The 17827-nt window shown below is 47.8% G+C and overlaps 1 protein-coding gene across 2 annotated transcripts in view; it reads right to left on the reverse strand.

The window, feature by feature from the left end:
* The window catches only part of CFAP36 (cilia and flagella associated protein 36), a 130013-nt gene that overhangs the window by 26264 nt on the left and 85922 nt on the right, over positions 1-17827 (reverse strand). The window lies entirely within an intron of this gene.

Consider the following 17827-nt stretch of genomic DNA (forward strand, 5'->3'; position numbering starts at 1 on the left):
CCTCCTCCACTGCTCCCATAGTGAGGGGCGCCTGCATCTCCCGGATAAGGAGTTGCTCATTAGAGGGGTCCCTGAAGAGGGATGGGGAAGGGAGGTGGGAGGAAGGGTAGGAGCAGAACTGGAGAGAATATCCCACTTCCATCGTATGGAGGACCCAGTGGTCTGAAGTTATTTGGGACCAAGCATGGTAGAAGTGGGACAGATGATTTAAAAAGGACAAGGAAGATCCAGAAGTGAGACTGGTGCACCGTCTTCGGGTGCCCCTTCAAAAGGCCTGCTTGGAACCAGACGATGGTTTAGTCAGGCCCTGGCCTTGTCCAGAAGGGGGGGTTGGAAGGCTGTCTTCTGCCATAAATGCCCCTTCTACTATAAAAATCCTTCCTTGGCCGAGGATGATAGGGTTGCTGCTGCTGCTGCTGCTAAGGCTTGAAATATTTTCGTTAGGTTCTTCTTCGAGTGCTTGCTCATATCCATTCCAGTTAGGTGTGCGCACGCCACGTGCACGTTCGTCGGAAGATTTTTACCCTAGCAACACTCGGTGGGTCAGCTGGGCGCCCCCTGGAGTGGCGCCACCATGGCGCCAGATATATACCCCTGCCAACCCAACCGCCCCTGAGTTCCTTCTTACTGCCCATGTTGGTCGTTGGAACAGTGGAGTGCGGTTTCACTGACCTCCACCTCCCTAGCTACTTGTAGTTCTCTAGTTATTTTGTTGTGTATATAGTTCAAAGTTATATAGTTATAGTTAATTTTTATTGTTCATAGTTAGTGTACAGTTTAGAGGGGTTCGGGGATTAGCCCCTTCCCTGCACCCGGTGCCGGGGCCCATGCCCAGTTCACCGGGTTTCAAACCGTGCTCGGCCTGTCATAAGCCAATGCCAACAGGAGATCCACATGACTCCTGCCTTAAGTGCCTCGGGAAATCTCACCTGACAGATAAGTGTCACATTTGTAAGGCTTTTAAACCGAGAACAAAAAGGGAGCGAGACTTTTGGCTAAACCAGCTCCTCATGGAGGCGGCTCTTACCCCTCCACCTTCGGCACTGAGCGCTGGTCAATCGGCGGGCAGAAGCACCTCCTCGGCACCAGACCACACCGGTACTGCCAAGGCCTCTCGGCACCGGCCGTCACCGGCATCGAAGTTGACTCGGCACCACTCCCTCTCCCCGAGGTCGAGAAAGCCTAAGACTCCTGCTGCTTCCGTGCCACCTGCACCACAGCCAGAGAGCTCGTCTAAGTCGGATTGCCCGACACCAATATCTGCCGCGGCACCGACGATGTTGGCACCGTCGCTTCTGGTCTCATGAGGGCCGTTGAGTCCGGTGCCTGACAGCTCCCCGGCATGCGCCGTGGTTGAGCTTACTGTTCCCTCCACGCCAGAGACATTCTCAACGGCAAAGGATCTGATTGCCATGACAGAGTCGATGCTGCCTCAACCCCCGGCACCGCCGGTGCGGGTAATAAAATCTATCGGCAAGCCTGCCTTGATAAGACCATCCTCTGTCAGCACAGCAGAGCGGCACCGTTCACGATCATGGTCCCGCAGACACTCCAGGTTCCGTCGGCGCTCCCGCTCCCGATGCCGCTCTCAGTCCCGGTACCGTTCTCCTCCTCGGTACCGGTCGCACTCGCGGCACCGGTCGGTATCCCATTCACCGGTCCACTACTCTCGGCACTGTTGCAGCTCCCAGCACCGCTCCAGGCACCGTGACTCCCGTAGCCTCGGTCGACCTCCCAGCACCACTTCAGTCGCAGGTCCCGATCTCGTTCCCGGTACCGGTACGCCTCCCCGGTACCGGTCCCGAGTAGGGCAAGATCCGCTAGAGACAGAGACTCTGCCCAGGGCTTTTCAGCACCTCCATGGCCATCCAGACACGCATCAGTGTCATCCCACGCAGACAGCTTTTATGCTCAGGACCGCGATTCTGATGTGCCCACCAGAGTCTTCCAAGAGACCCAGGCCCAGGACCAAGGCCCCCATCAGTGGTCTTTCTGGACACCTTGGGCATACTACCAGGCCCAAGGCGTACCAGTAGTTCCGTCCCGCTCTGTCTCATCAGAGCACCGAGTGCCAGAGGCAACGGCTAGCCATCCCTCTCAGACTGTTGCGGAGGAAGCCCCAGTTCACCCACCGGACTCTCAGGTTCCTCTGGAGCAGGAGATCGCCCAAGAGCAACAGGCCACCCAGGACCCGCTCGTTGCTGGCATCTCCTCTTCCTCTTCTCCAGATGAGGTGGTGGCAGGAACATCCTCCTCGGGCCCTCCTCCAATCGACCTGAGAGCCCATCAGGACCACCTAAGGAGGGTAGCACTCAATATGAACCTCCAGGTGGAGGAGGTCCCGGAGCTAGAGGACCCGGTAGTGGACATTCTATCGGCGGATGCCCCCACTAGAATGGCCCTACCATTTATTCGGACCATCCAGGCCAATGCCGATACTATGTGGCAGTCCCCAGCCTCTATCCCTCCTGCGGCCAGTGGAGTTGAGCGGAAATATATGGTGCCCTCTAAAGGGTACGAATATCATAGAATCATAGACTATTAGGGTTGGAAGGGACCTCAGGAGGTCATCTAGTCCAACCCCCTGCTCCAGGCAGGACCAATCCCCAGATTTTTACCCCAGTTCCCTTAATGGCCCCCTCAGGGGCCACTCACAACCCTGGGTTTAGTAGGCCAATGCTCAAACCCCTGAGCTATCCCTCCCCCCCACATATATGTATGTCTATCCTCCTCCCTGCTCACTAGTCGTCCAGTCTGTTAATGAGAGGGAATGCCACGGCCAGCAGGCGCCGGCCCCGAAATTGAAGGAGGCAAGGCGAATGGACCTAGTCAGCCGTAAGGTGTACTCGGCAGGGGCCCTACAGCTCCGGGTGGCAAATCAACAAGCTCTGCTTAGCCGCTATAATTATAAAACCTGGGTGGCGGTGGGTAAGTTTACAGAACTTCTCCTTCAAGACTCCCACCAAGAGTTCACTGCCCTCTTGGAGGAAGGGAAAAAGGTGGCCAGAACTTCCCTCCAGGCCTCGTTGGATGCAGCTGACTCAGCAGCCAGGACTCTGGCCTCGGGTGTTGTCATGAGGCGCATCTCATGGCTTCAGGTTTCAAGCCTCCCACTGGAGCTGCAGTATACCATTCAGGACTTGCCATTTGATGGTAAAGGTCTCTTCTCAGAAAAGGCTGACCCCAGGCTGCAAAGCCTGAAGCACAACAGGGTCATAATGCTCTCTCGGCATGCATACGCCGGTGACCCAAGGCAGGCTTCTCTGTCCCCAGCCTCACCGCCCATACTCTGCGCCTAGACAAAGACAGGACTTTGGCAGGCGGCACGGCCGAGGTGGTCGCAGATGACCATCAGGACCCCAAGGGGGCCAAAATCAAGGTTCCTCGAAACCACCACCGGGACCAAAGATGAACTTTTGAAGGTGTACCAGTTACAGGCCAGGATCCCTCTCCTCCCTTCTCCAGCTGTCTCTCTTACTTCCTTCCGGCGTGGTCCCAGTTAACTTCAGATTTCTGGGTCCTACGCACGGTGGAGTATGGGTACCACCTCCAATTTATTTCAACCCCGCCCTCCCACCCTCCAACCCTATCCCTCTTCAGGGACCCCTCTCACAAGCAATTCCTCTTACAAGAGGTGCAGACGCTCCTCGCCATAGGAGCCATAGAGGAGGTACCGATGGACAAAAGGGGAAAGGGGTTTTTACTCCCGTTATTTCCTAATCCCCAAGTCGAAGGGAGGTCTCAGACCTATCCTAGATCTGTGAGGACTCAACCAGTTTAGGATAAAGTTGAAGTTCCGCATGGTATCCCTGGGGACCATTATCCCGTCTTTGGATCCTGAAGACTGGTATGCCGCCCTCGATATGAAGGACACGTACTTTCACATCGCCATCTTTCCTCCTCACAGGAGGTACCTCCACTTTGTAGCCAACTGTCAGCACTTCCAGTTTACGATCCTGCCATTTGGCCTTTCTACAGCCCCAAGGGTATTTACAAAGTGTATGGCCGTAGTCGCCGCCTACCTCTGCCGACATCGGATACACATTTTTCCGTATCTGGACGATTGGCTCATCCGAGGGGCCTCCGAGACACAAGTCACTCAGCATGTGGGCATCGTCAAGGACCTATTCACACGTCTAGGCCTGATGATCAATATAGAAAAATCCACTCTGGCCCCCACGCAGAGGTTAGACTTCATAGGAGCTATCCTGGACTCCAATCTAGTCAGAGCCTGCTTACCACAGCCACGGTTTCAGACGATGGCAACAATCATCCGAGCTCTACAGAATTTCCCGACGACCTCGGGTCGCACTTGTCTCCATTTCCTGGGTCACATGGCTGCCTGCACGTTTGTAACCAAACACGCCAGGTTCTGCCTCCGTCCTCTCCAAGTTTGGCTCAGCTTGGTATACCGCCCGGGCAGGGACACGATAGACACAATAGTCACCATTCCCTCGAGCACCCTAGGCTCCCTAGAATGGTGGCTAACTCCCTCCCTGGTGTGTGCAGGGATGCCGTTCCACCCGCCCTAGCTCTCAATGTTCCTGATGACGGACGCGTCATATCTCGGCTGGGGTGCTCACCTCAGTCACCTTCGTACTCAAGGTCTTTGGTCTTCCCAGGAGTTGGCATTACACATAAATGTCTGAGAACTGAAAGCAGTCCGCCTGGCATGCCAGGCATTCCAGGAACAGTTGCGAGGCCATTGTGTCTCAGTGTTTACAGACAGCACAACGGCCATGTACTACATAAACAAACAGGGAGGGACACGGTCCTCCCTCCTTTGTCAGGAGGCCATCCAACTCTGGGACTTTTGCATAGCCCACTTGATAGATCTGGTAGTGTCCTTTCTCCCAGGCATTCGGAACACCCTGGCAGATTGACTCAGCAGGTCTTTCCTGTCTCACGATAAAACCGCCCGGATGTTATGCATTCTGTTTTCCAGAAATGGGGATTTCCCCACATAGACCTGTTCGCTTCCCTCGAGAACAGGAAATGCCAGATGTTCTGCTCCTTCCAAGGTCTCTCCCAGGGATTGATCTCGGATGCTCTCCTGATGCCGCAGAAGAGCCAGCTACTGTATGCCTTCCCACCGTTCCCGCTAGTTCACAAGGTCCTGCTGAAACTGTGCAGGGACAGAGCGCATATCATCATGATCGCTCCAGCGTGGCCCAGGCAGCACTGGCACGCCACGTTGCTCGACCTCTCGATAGCCAACCCAATTACCCTGCCACTCCACCCAAACCTCATAACTCAGGACCACGGCAGGCTTCACAACCTGGACCTGCAGGCTCTTCACTTCACAGCATGGCTGCTGCGTGGCTAAACCAGGCAGAGTTACGTTGCTCTGAATCAGTACAAGAAGTTCTCCTGGGTAGCAGGAAGCCTTCCACCCGGTCAACGTACCTGGCCAAGTGGAAGCGTTTCTCCTGCTGGTGTGAAACACTTAATCTTACTCCCACTGAGGTCTCAATCCCCTGTATTTTGGACTACCTCTGGTCTCTCAAACAGCAGGGCCTAACAGTATCATCACTGAGGGTACATTTGGCGGCCACCTCTACCTTCCACCCAGGCAAAGGTGGTCGTTCCGTGTTCTCACACCCTATGGTTTCGAGGTTCCTCAAGGGCTTGGAGTACTTACACCGTCAAGTACGCCGCCCAGCCCCGACCTGGGACCTCAACCTGGTTTTAACCAGACTTATGTCTCCCCCTTTCGAGCCGTTAGCAACCTGCTCACTGCTATACCTGTCTTGGAAGACAGCTTTCCTCGAAGCCATTACATCGGCCAGACGAGTCTCCAAGCTTAGGGCTCTTACGGTGGATCCACCGTACACTTTGTTCCACAAAGACAAGGTGCAGTTGCGATCACACCCGGCTTTCCTCCCAAAGGTGGTTTCGGCCTTTCATGTTAACCAGGACATCTTTCTCCCAGTCTTCTTCCTGAAGCCACACTCAAAGCGATGGCAGCAACAACTGCACTCACTGGACATCCGTAGAGTGCTCGCATTTTATACTGAGCGGACAAAACCGTTTTGTAAAACGCCCCAGCTCTTTGTCACGGTAGCAGACCGAATGAAAGGCCTACCTGTTTCCTCTCAGAGGATCTCACCTTGGGTGACGGTGTGCATCCGCACTTGTTATGATTTGGCTCATATTTCCCCAAGCCACATCACCGCGCATTTTACCAGGGCTCAGACTTCATCTGCCGCCTTCCTGGCTCATGTACCTGTCCAGGAGATATGTCACGCAGCTACCTGGTCCTCCGTCCACACCTTTGCTTTGCATTATGCTCTGGTTCAACAGTCCAGAGATGATGCAGCCTTTGGCTCAGCAGTTTTACATTCTGCCACATCTCACTCCGACCCCACCACCTAGGTAAGGCTTGGGAATCACCTAACTGGAATGGATATGAGCAAGCACTCGAAGAAGAAAAGACAGTTACTCACCTTTGTAACTGTTGTTCTTTGAGATGTGTTGCTCATATCCATTCCAAACCCACCCTCCTTCCCCACTGTCAGAATAGCCGGCAAGAAGGAACTGAGGTGCGGTTGAGTCGGCAGGGCTATATATCTGGCGCCATGGCGGCACCACTCCAGGGGGCGCCCAGCCAACCCACTGAGTGTTGCTAGGGTAAAAATCTTTCGACGAATGTGCACGTGGCGTGCGCACACTTAATTGGAATGGATATGAGCAACACATCTCAAAGAACAACAGTTATAAAGGTGAGTAACTGTCTTTTGTCGGAGTGTGCATACCCAAGGTTTTCATAGTAGCCACTGAGTCTTTTAAGCTATACAGCCTAGAGTCAGTCTACTCCACGAACAAATCTGTTCCATCAAAAGGCAGTTGACGGGTTCAGTCACAGAGACCCCCTTGGGACTGTCACCTGTTGTGCTGAGACCACCTCTGAGCCTGTTTTCCCTGCCAGCTTCGGACTTCATAACCCTTTCTTGTTGAGCCAGACATGCTAATCTGCTGCAACACAGACCTGGGGTCTGAACCACGCATCCCAAAGCTGCAGACTTAACTGAAAATGGCTTAGCAAGTGTTCCTGTGTCTAGCACCCAGACACCTAGCTCCCAATGGGATCCAAACCCCAAATAAATCCGTTTTACTCTGTATAAAGCTTATATAGGGTAAACTTATAAATTGTCTGCCCTCTATAACACTGATAGAGAGATATGCACAGCCGTTTGCTGCCCCAGATATCAATTACTTACTCTGGGTTAATTAATAAGCAAAAAGTGATTTTATTAAGTATAAAAAGTAGGATTTAAGTGGCTCCAAGTAATAACAGAGAGAACAAAGTAAGCTACCAAGCAAAATAAAACAACACACACAAGTCTAAGCCCAATACGTTAAGAAACTGATTACAGATGTAATCTCACCCCCAGAGATGTTCCAATAAGCTTCTTTCACAGACTGGACTCCTTTCTAGTCTGGGTCCAGCAATCGCTCACACCCCTGTAGTTACTGTCTTTTGTTCCAGTTTCTTTCAGGACTCTTTTTGGGGTGGAGAATCCATCTCTTGAGCCAGCTGAAGACAAAATGGAGAGGCTTCCAGGGCCTTTTATATTCTCTCTCTTGTGGGCAGAAACCCCTTTGTTCTTCTGTGCAAAGTCACAGCAACAAGATGGAGTTTGTAGTGACCTGGGCAAGTCACATGTCCATGAATGATTCAGCTTTTTGCAGGCCGACGCCATTGTTTACACGTTAGTTTGAACGTTCCCAGGAAAGCTCAGATGTGGATTGGCGTCTCCCAAAGTCCATTGTCAGTTGAGTGTTTCTTGATTGGGCATTTATTGAGAATAGTCCTTTCTCAAGAAGCTGATCAAATGCTTCACTACACATTGAGATACAAGTATATAGACAATATTCATAACTTCAAATACAAAAATGACACACACACACAGCCAGCATAATCATAACCAGCAAACTACAACCTTTCCATAGACACCCCACTTGACCTCCTCTGTACAAGACCTGATGCAACCATAGGACTCTGGTTGCAACATTGATCTATAGGGTCACAGTTCATGTCAACAATGTCATAGGCAGGTCCTGCATGGTCTGTTGAACCTCGGATGGAAGTCCCGAGGCCTGCAGCCAGGAGTTGTGCCTCATGGCAATACCGGAGGACAAAATGTGTGCCACTGAGTCCACAGCATCCACTGAGGCCTGTAAAGAGGTCTGTGCCACTGCCTTGCCCTCCTCCACTATAGCTCCAAACTCCTCCCTGGACTCAGCTGGCACCAGCCCCTTAATCTTGAGCATCGAGTTCCAAAAGCTGTACCTATTCAGAATTGCCTGCTGGTTGGCAATCCTGAGTTAACCCACCCGACCCCGTAGAGTACACTTTGCACCCAAATAAGTCCAGGCGCTTGGCGTCCTTGGACTTAGGCACTGAGGCTTGTTAACCCTGCCTTTCCTTCTCGTTCACCGCAGCCACCACCAACAAGCAAAGCTGCAGGTGCATGAAGGGGTATTCATACCCCATAGATGGGACAAAGTACTTCCTTTCCATGCCCTTCGCGGAAGAGGAAAGATCTGCCAAATGGTCTTAGCATTGGCCTGTATGGTCTTGATGAGGGGAAGAGCCACTCTCGATGGACCTTCCGGGCCAGGATGTCAGCAATCAGGTCCTCTGACTCCATCACCTCCTAGGCCTGAAAACCCATGTTTCAGGCCACCCTATGAAGGAGGCCCTGGTGGGCGCGACTGTCTATGGGGGCAGTCCAGAGATGAGGAGGCTAATGGAAGAACAGGGTCCTCCTGTCCCTCTTGCTCTCCAGGAACCTCCTGTACTGTCTCGCTGCCTGGGCCAGGCAAACCTGGATTGGGCTCAGGAACTGGAGTTGGTTCTGGGGGGGGGCAAGGGACTCAGCACCCCTAGGGGCAGGGCGACTGCCATAAGCCTCCGGCACCCATGGTTCAGAGGTGGCTGAACAGGAACCTTCAGATTGGGTACTCTGTGCCTGGTAGTATGCCCATAGAGTCCAAAATGGCCACTATGCTGGTCCCTACCACTGCACAGGCCACGGCCCTGCCCCCACCTCAGGCCTTCCATGGCCTGACCAGTGCTAGCTCCACTGCAAGTATCTAGACCCCATCTCTGAGTGTGAGGACAGGGACTGGGACCACGATGGAGCTGGTCTGGTGAGCGGCGCTGTGCTGGGGAACGGTGTCGTGAGGCTGGAGAGCGGTGCCACAATCTGGAGCTGCAAGGGGTTGCTGATTGGTGCTGGGAGCTACGCAGTGGGGATCAATGTGAGGATCGGTGTCGAAGTGAGAGCGCTGGTGTGACCTGGAGCAATGCCGTGAGTCTGACCAGTGCCACAAGTACGACCAGCGCTGGGACTGCAAGCGGCACCGTGATTCCATCAGCGGTGCCAAGAGACAGAGCATCACCAGTTTGCCTCAAGACGGTGCCACACAATGTGGTACCAGAGACTTGGGGCAAAGGATGGATGTCCTCAGTGCTGTCATGGCGATGAGGTCCCTCACAGCTTCAAAGGTGTCCAGGGTGGATGGCAATTCCACCTCCTTGATGACCTGGGCTGGGGAGTCCAACTTGTGGGGTCAAAGTCAATGGTGCCATCTCCACAGACTTTAGCACTGGGTGCTCCTCTCTGGGACGTGCCCCATTGGTTGGCTCCAGAGGGGTGGGTCTCTGGGACAGATATCCACTCCTCTCTTGCTTCCAGTGCCGCTTCTGCGCCGGGAGGTGGAAGTGGTGCCAGGTTGATCCTGCTGGTTTCGGCACCAGGGAGCAGCGGTGCCGCGGGTCTCTGCCAGAGTCCTTCTGTAGTGCTGCTTCCACCACTGTCGCCGGGGCGCTGCACACCAGTGAGCTTGGTACACCACTGGAGGTTGTGGTCTGAGTGCTGCCTCCATAAGGAGCTGCTTGAGGTGAAAGTCTCACTCGTTTTTTGTTCAGGGCAAAACACTTTACAAATCCTGCACTTTTCTGCCTGAGGAGCCTCCCCCAGACACTTTAAACAAGCTTTGCGGGAGTCGCCCATTGGCATGGGCTTTTTGCAGGGCTTGAACTCCTTAGACTTGGGCATGTAAGCCCCCCAAGGAAATGCAGTCGAGGTGGAAGGTAAACCTGCCAGCCCAAACAGCTAACAAACTAACTATAACAACTAAGAACTAACTCAGAAATACAAAGAACAAAAAGTCAATGCTAGGGAAACGTGAAGAGCTTGTGAAGCAAGACATCACAGTTCCAATGACTGTCACTGGCAGTAAGAAGGAACTGAGGAGGCGCCGGGTCGGCAGGGTCATATATTGAGCACTATGAAGGCATCACTCCAGACAGCTCCACAGCCAACCCGACGGGAGCTGCTGCTACAGGGAAAACTTTCCAACAACTGTGCACGCACACTTAATTAGAATCTATATAAGCAATCACTCAAAGAAGAATAATGCATTTCTTATTTACTAGATAAGTAATTTTATTTGTTATTTGTGTCAAGCTGTATTTGGATGGAAATTCAGATTAAATGAAAAAATGCACAAAAACAGCATTTTATTTTTTTAATGAGATAAAGCTACCTTAAAAGTGCCGGATACCTAAAAAAAAGAAAAAAAAAGTTCATCAGAAAGTTTATCAAAACATGTTTTGCATTTAAAATGATTATTTTTATACAAACACAGTATTACCTGTAGTTAGTGAACTGAACTCATTTGTTTCTGCACCATGTCCTTCATGGTGCCAGACTTTAACTCTAGTAGACTTTAGCTCTAGTAGATCTCACCCCCAATACCTACTTTTTGTTCATAGATTGGAAAAGGAAAACAATATTTCCTGCTTTTTCAGCTCCCAACTGTTTCTTAACTTTTAATGAAATAGTAATTGAACTGATCTAGTTGAATAAACTGAAATGAAAAAAAAATATTCTTTCTGCATCTACAGAAGAGGCTACTGGAGTTCAAAGCTAGCTCAGCACTTCCCCAAACTCTGGTTCCAGATTCTTACCCAGAAATTTCCACCGCATCAGTAGTCTGACTTTCTTTAAAAGTTGGCAAAAAACATATACTGCTTAATATTATTTTTTGTATTTAATTTAAATGATTTTAACATAGTATAATAATTTTTGGCCTTAACATAGATTGTCAATTTCAAATTTAATTTTAAATACATTTATTTTTAAAAAATAAACTTGTATTTTAAAAGTCCAATTTAAGTAAAAAATCCAATTTTTATTTTTTAATAGATTTTTATCCACTCTGATTTCAAGAACAGTTCATTTCACTGAACTAAAGCTGTGTGAGAATCAAGCCTCTGTGCACCTATAATCACATCAGTAGATTTTTTTATGTGAAGTAGAGGCATACTAAATATGTATTGTGTTAGGACAGGATTCTTAGCTCAAGAAAAAATTGCTGAATAGACAAAGAAAAGGCAAAGATATCCTAGCAACAGATGAGAGACGCACAATAAATGCCAAGGAGTTCCTCTACAGTCAACATTATGATTAAGAAAAAGAAACAGTTGAAGGCAGTAGAGGTTGTTCCCTGTTGGAACTGTCTTTGGAGTAAATGGCTTTGAAACTTTAAGCTAGTAGAATCCCCTCCCAGGTCTCATACAAGGGTATGGATCCCAACAGTAGGGATTTCTTACAAAATCTGTCTTTGGACAATACATATTGTGTTTACACCTCAAGCTATCAAAGCAGTAATATGAGTACAGTTAAAATAAATTAGTATTTTGGTCCACCCCAATCATTGTTAGCAAAGAGCTTGCAGCAGCCCTAGCAGAGTCACCAATGTTCATCCAATTTCAGGATCAATACTACAAGACAGCAGAGTTGCAGGGACTAAGCGAGTATAATTCACAACAAATGTGCTTATTCTGTAGGGAATGCTACAATAATCCCAGAGTTCAAAGTATACAAAGTCTCCTCAATGTGTTTCTCCATCATGATCCTTGTTGTTCAGCTCTACACCTTCTCAGCCCAAGGGGTAGACAGAATGTGTTCCTCACTGGAATCAAAAACCTGCTCCAAAACCCAAATACCAGCTTCCTTTCTGAGACCCAGATCTCAGATCCTTCCTCCAGTACTGAAGGCTGAAACTCTTCTTAGGGTATGGCAGGTAATTTTCCTCCTCGGTGTGAAAGGTCACAGGTTTCTTCATCCTCTTGCTTTGGTTGCAATACAAACACTCCATCAAAGATTCACATCACAATTGTTAACATTCTATAGCAAATAGCACTGGCTTGATCAGACAACACATACATCATGACCTTTAATAAACATAGTCCTTTTTTTTAAATGATCCAGCTATTTTTCTCTGTATATCTTGTGTACACTTCAAGTTTACCTAGAGGAGCACTCAAGGAGGTAAATATATTATGCTGCCAAAAATCATAAACCTGCTCAAAAAGTAAAATTAAGAGATAAAGAAAGAGATAGCAAACCAACTGATCCTGAACCAACGCAGAATGATTCTCTTTGGAGAAAACACAGCTAAGACTGAGTGAACTCGGAACAAGTGATCAACAGTTATGCCTGGTTCTTTAGAAGGGATATTTTCCTACTATATAGAAATGCTGTATAATTAGCAATGAAAGGTGTAATGCTGACACACATCAGTGATACCAGTCAGTACTGTGTTCTTGGGGAACCAGGGCACAGTATCCAGCCTGCCTGACTCATGAAAGACACCCACCCCCCGCCTGCCTCTGCTTGAACCAAAACTGATCAAAGACTTGCAGAGAGCAGTGAAGGGTGGTGAGAGACACACTTAGACCCCTTCTCACAAGGGTGACAAGATTAAGGAAACTCCCCATGCCTCATCTGCATCAAAGATGAGACAGGGAAGCATCTCCATTAGCATACAGAATGGAGAACAGAGATTCCAAGGCAAGAACTGAACTGCACTCTTGGACCAGAAAAGCAGGGAAGCACTGCATGATGGGGGATCTCTGCTCCAGATGTTAATGAATCTATGCCTGCACACAGCCAGCTCAGCAGTTATCAGACCAATTCTAGTAATAAAACCTTGATTGATATCCAAAATATTGAAGTTGCCTAATTGCACTGTGAGCTCTCAGAAACATCACCCATAGCTAGGAGTGATCAGCTCCTATTGTCTAGCCTAAAGGAAACCCTTGGATCATCAGTTTACCCATAAACAAATCTAGTGTTCTCCCTTGAACCAATGTCTTTTCCCTACAAAAAAACCCTATTCACACTTCAGTAAGTGTTCTGATACATGGACCCAAACTCTGCATCCGTTCCACTGGGATTTCATCTTCTCCTGACTGATAGTGCTGGGGACTCTGCCTGTCTCCAGCACTCAGGACCCTGAACTACTACCATCACCTGGAAACCCTGACCAGTTCAAGCTTCGTGGAGTGGTGAGATGCCTCTCTCTCTCTCTATTTTCCTTTCTACCTCAGGTATTGATCTTTAATAAGGTAACTGTTATGTTGGTTTAGGCTCTCCTTGTGTCGTTATCATTATTATTCAATAAATAACTTTTATGGTTAAGGTGCTTGCTTCTCTCTCTCTCTGAACTCTTTGGTGTTTTTATCTGAAAAATAGTTCAGACCATGCTACCTGTTTTAAATAGAAATGTGAGCAATAATATAACTAATCTTTAACTAGGTATAATTGCCAGGTGTTTGTTTTGAATTTAAAAAGCTGATACATTTAAATGGCATCTTGAAAAGCCAATGTGAAGTATAAATCTTTAAAGTGAACCAAATGAACTGTATAAGATAATGAGGTATGGTCAAATGTATGTTTGGCAGTTTCATAGAGAGTTTTGTATGTGAAGCAATCATATTAACTTCATAACTGAAGTGTAGGGGATAATCAAGTACCGGTAAAGAGGTGTGTACAGCTGTTTTGTACTATTTCATTAAATATTATCTCTAACTGGTGACAGACCAAGCAAATGAGTCAAATAACTTTATACTGCTGCATGATTAACTACTAAACAAGACAGAATCATTGAACAATGTGAAGAGACTTTACATAAAGCCTCTGTTCTAAGGTCAAAATGGACATTTCTCCAGACAGCTAAAAATGCGGATGAAAGAGCCTGGAGTTGTGCAAAGTTGGCCAAAGGACACCTCCACAAAGGGCCAAGAAAAGTAACTTGTGGAAGTAGATCAATGACTGGCACCAAGAGAGCAGATGATCAACATATGGTCCCATGTATATCTCACAAACTGGTAGAACAGAAGATGTTTTGTATGAAGATACTGGAGTTTCCCAGACAAAATTGCAAGTAGTCATAAAGGAGATGCCTTGTTTTCTCAATGGACGATGGTTAGGGACAGAACTGGTATCCTGGCTGGACATTTCAAACCATCACCAGAAGCTTGGGTCACTTTCTCATTGGCCCACATCAACTATATCAAGAAGAGGAACAGGGCCATGCATTCAGCAGAAAAATGTATAAAATGCCCAGAGGTGTTCGACACATTGCTTCATGAAGCAGAAACACTTGGATGAGAGACACTGAACTGGACTGACCAGCAAGAGCACCCCCAGCTTGGCAACAACTAAAGTCTTGTCGCTAACACCCTATTAATTCTATCTTTGAGAGTTCTGTCTAAGAAGATTGTTGAGAAATCTGGAAAGAGAATAAGAATACTGCTGACATAACAAGTTGAGTGAATAACCTGAATGCACTCCATCAATCTTGAGAAACCAGTCATTGCAACTGTGATGCTGAGCTGGAGAACCCACCTTCTTGCCAGACCAATTGATAAATAGAAAAATAACTTTTATACATATATTGTTTTCCTAAGTGGTGACTTGGTTATGTTTAGCTAAATGCTTCTCAGAAAGTACAAACCTAAGTTAAAATCCTCTGAATGACTAAAATGTATGATGCGTATTTGTGTTTCAATAACAAGTTTAGTCTTAGTTATCTAAAAGGTATGCTAAATCAATAAGTAATTAAGAACACTGAGGTGGGAGAAACTAATTACACTTAAACTAAGCCTACTCATTATTGGCATATGTGCAATGTGCCCAGCCATTTAATGGCATCATCATCACCCAAGTGGAGAGCAAGCAGCCTGCCATTGAAATAAATAGCAGGCACTCAACAATGATATATGACAGTCTGAAGTTGACCACAGCTGCATTGCAGGTCATTACAAAAATCCCATTTAAAGAGATTGGCCACACAGTTGCCCTGTCCTGTTCGAAACCAGTTCAGAGATGACCACAGATGCCTTGGCAGATCAAAACCTGATAGACAGATGGTTGGGTCAGTGATGAGAGAGTGATTAATGACTGTCATCTTTGACCACTCATTGTGCTAAGCAGATTCCACTATCATGTCCTTTGGTGGCATAAATGACCATAAAGGGCATCTAAAAGACAGATGAGCTGGTGATAGATCAAAGAGGTCTGTATACAATGGCACGTCGCTATTCTCACAGATCTTAGCCTGCAGCATGACAGAGGTGTTTTCATGGCAACTATGGGGTGGTACTATGTTGCTAAGTATCGGTAGCCATGGCAAGGGACTTGCCCATAAAGTCCCCGTAACAATATGAATAGCTTTGTTAAGCTCTACATCAACCAGCCTCGTGTTAGAAGAGCGACACCAGACAGGAGTTCAGTACTCTGCTGTTGAATAGCAGAGGGCAAGGGCTAATGAACTAAGTGTCCAGATGCTCGCACCCCAGGTTCAACTGGCCAATTTTCTGAGCAGGTTGTTCCAAGTGCTGACTTTTGCTGCTGTCTTCCTCAAATGGTTGCGGCATGTTAATGTCACACCAAGGTGAAATGGACTTGGATTATGATGCAGTGTGACAGGATGTGAATGACCACTGCAGCGCTCCCTGCTGGATGTCCTAGGGATCAACTCTGCTAACCAGTGTACCCTTTTCTGGTAGCATCTCACCACCATCACTTCTGCTCTCAGGACTGTGGCATCCTCTTCATGACACAGCTATCCACCTGTGCCACATTCCACGGTCCTCAGTTCCGGGGGATCTGCAATCAGCTGTGCAGCCACTTCCCTCAGTGGCAACTACAGCCCAATGTCTGGCAACTTCTCAGTAGTGAGGGGTTGGGAGACCTGGGCCCGTTCACTACTCTGAGTCCCACCCACTACTGTAGATGGCCACCACTTGCTTCATCCCCTCTGACTCCTCAGTAGATCTCCTTGGGTCAGTTCCCCACAGCCCCGGCACTCTCTTTGCCCTTGCCTACAGGTCCCTGCAGCCTGTGAGAAGCTGCCTTTGGTTCCCTGGGTTTCTGCCTGCAGCACTGCTCTGTCCAGGGTGCTTGCTGCTTTCAGCCTGCAAGACAGCCAGTTCTCCTACCTCAAGGTCCAGGGAGTAACTGAAGCTGCTCTGCTCTGCAGCCCAGCCCTGATTGGCTGCTCCTCGCAGTCCCTCTCTGAATGGCCGCCTCCTGTGCAGCCTCCCAAGGGCTCTATTAACCCCTTAGAGCCTACTGTGGGGGCAGGCACCCCATCACATGCAGGTGTTGGCCATTGAGGAAAACGTTTAACTTCTGGCTTGCACTTGCATTGTGCAGACAGAATACACTAGAAACAGTCTCAGAAATGCTCAGTTGCAGGCACCATCAACTACAATAATCTGCCATGAGCTTCATAACTTCATTCAAAACCGTGTCAATTTTAGCTGGATAGATAAACTTGCACGAGCGTTAGTTGGCACGTTGTTGAAGTACAGGTTGAACAGTATCAGTGAAAGAACTAAGCCTCAAGAAAGACTGTTGATCTGACAATTCCAGAAACTACAGCAGTTGCCCATGTGTACTCTAAACTGCCTGTTTGGAGAAAGAGCTCTACTGCTTGAACCACCCATGCAGGGCAACTTGAGAGTGTTTAAACAAAAGGCCTCTGTGCCAAACTATATCAGAGGCAGCAGTCAAATCCAGGAAGAATGCTTCCATCTTTAGATTTTGTAGAAAACCATTTTTGATAAAGGTGGTGGTGGATTTGATCACAGGTGTTGCATCCTTTTCTAACCTCTGCCTGCTCAACTTTCAAGACATCGTCCAAATACGAAGTGATTTGTTGGAGGATCAAATGCTCAAACACCTTGAAATACACTGACAGCAAGGATACTGGATGGTAACTCAACACGTTGTAGGGGTTCCTGCCCAACTAAGCCTACTACTACTTGTAATAGGTAACTTTGCTTCCCAATAGCAAAAGTTACTGTGAGAAACCCCTAGAAGTCACACAGATGTGGTCAAGACAACTGACAACTTCTTAGATAAAAAGAAGTTTTGAACTGGCTTGTAAACTAGAGAATTTATCACTATTTGAACCTTTGGTTAAAGTGGTATAAGAGCCCACCATCACTGGTGAAATTCCAGTGAAATTAGAATCTGCATATTATGTTTTGGTTTTAATGTGAGAATTTTGTGTGGTGTAAGTGGCAAAGCTTGGGTATGAATAGTACCTGGGCAAGGTAATTTTGAACTGAATTAACATTCATTGACAATTAGGTAACTTATCTAAATTTCTAAATTCTACTGCAGAATTGTTTGGATGAACAGACATGAGCAGTTCCATAATTCCATTGGCATATAAACTTGTTTGAAAATAAGAATCTATGTCTAAGGATCCATAGTTCCATGTTGATAGCAAAGTCACCCGCTAAGACTAGCACAGAATTAGGTTAAAAGTTTGCCTTTGTAACAAGATTGTGATATGACTCTGAATTAACTCAACTAATTTATTATCTCTTCAAAATTGTAACATTCCACACTGAGGTCAATTTTTGACATTGTGAACATCTAATCATCTTTTGCTTTCTGCAATTTCTTATTTACTTTAAAAGCTATTTTGGCTAAGACAACTCATAAAATTA

Source organism: Gopherus flavomarginatus, chromosome 4 (assembly GCF_025201925.1).
Source record: "Gopherus flavomarginatus isolate rGopFla2 chromosome 4, rGopFla2.mat.asm, whole genome shotgun sequence".
Lineage (NCBI taxonomy): Eukaryota > Metazoa > Chordata > Testudines > Testudinidae > Gopherus > Gopherus flavomarginatus.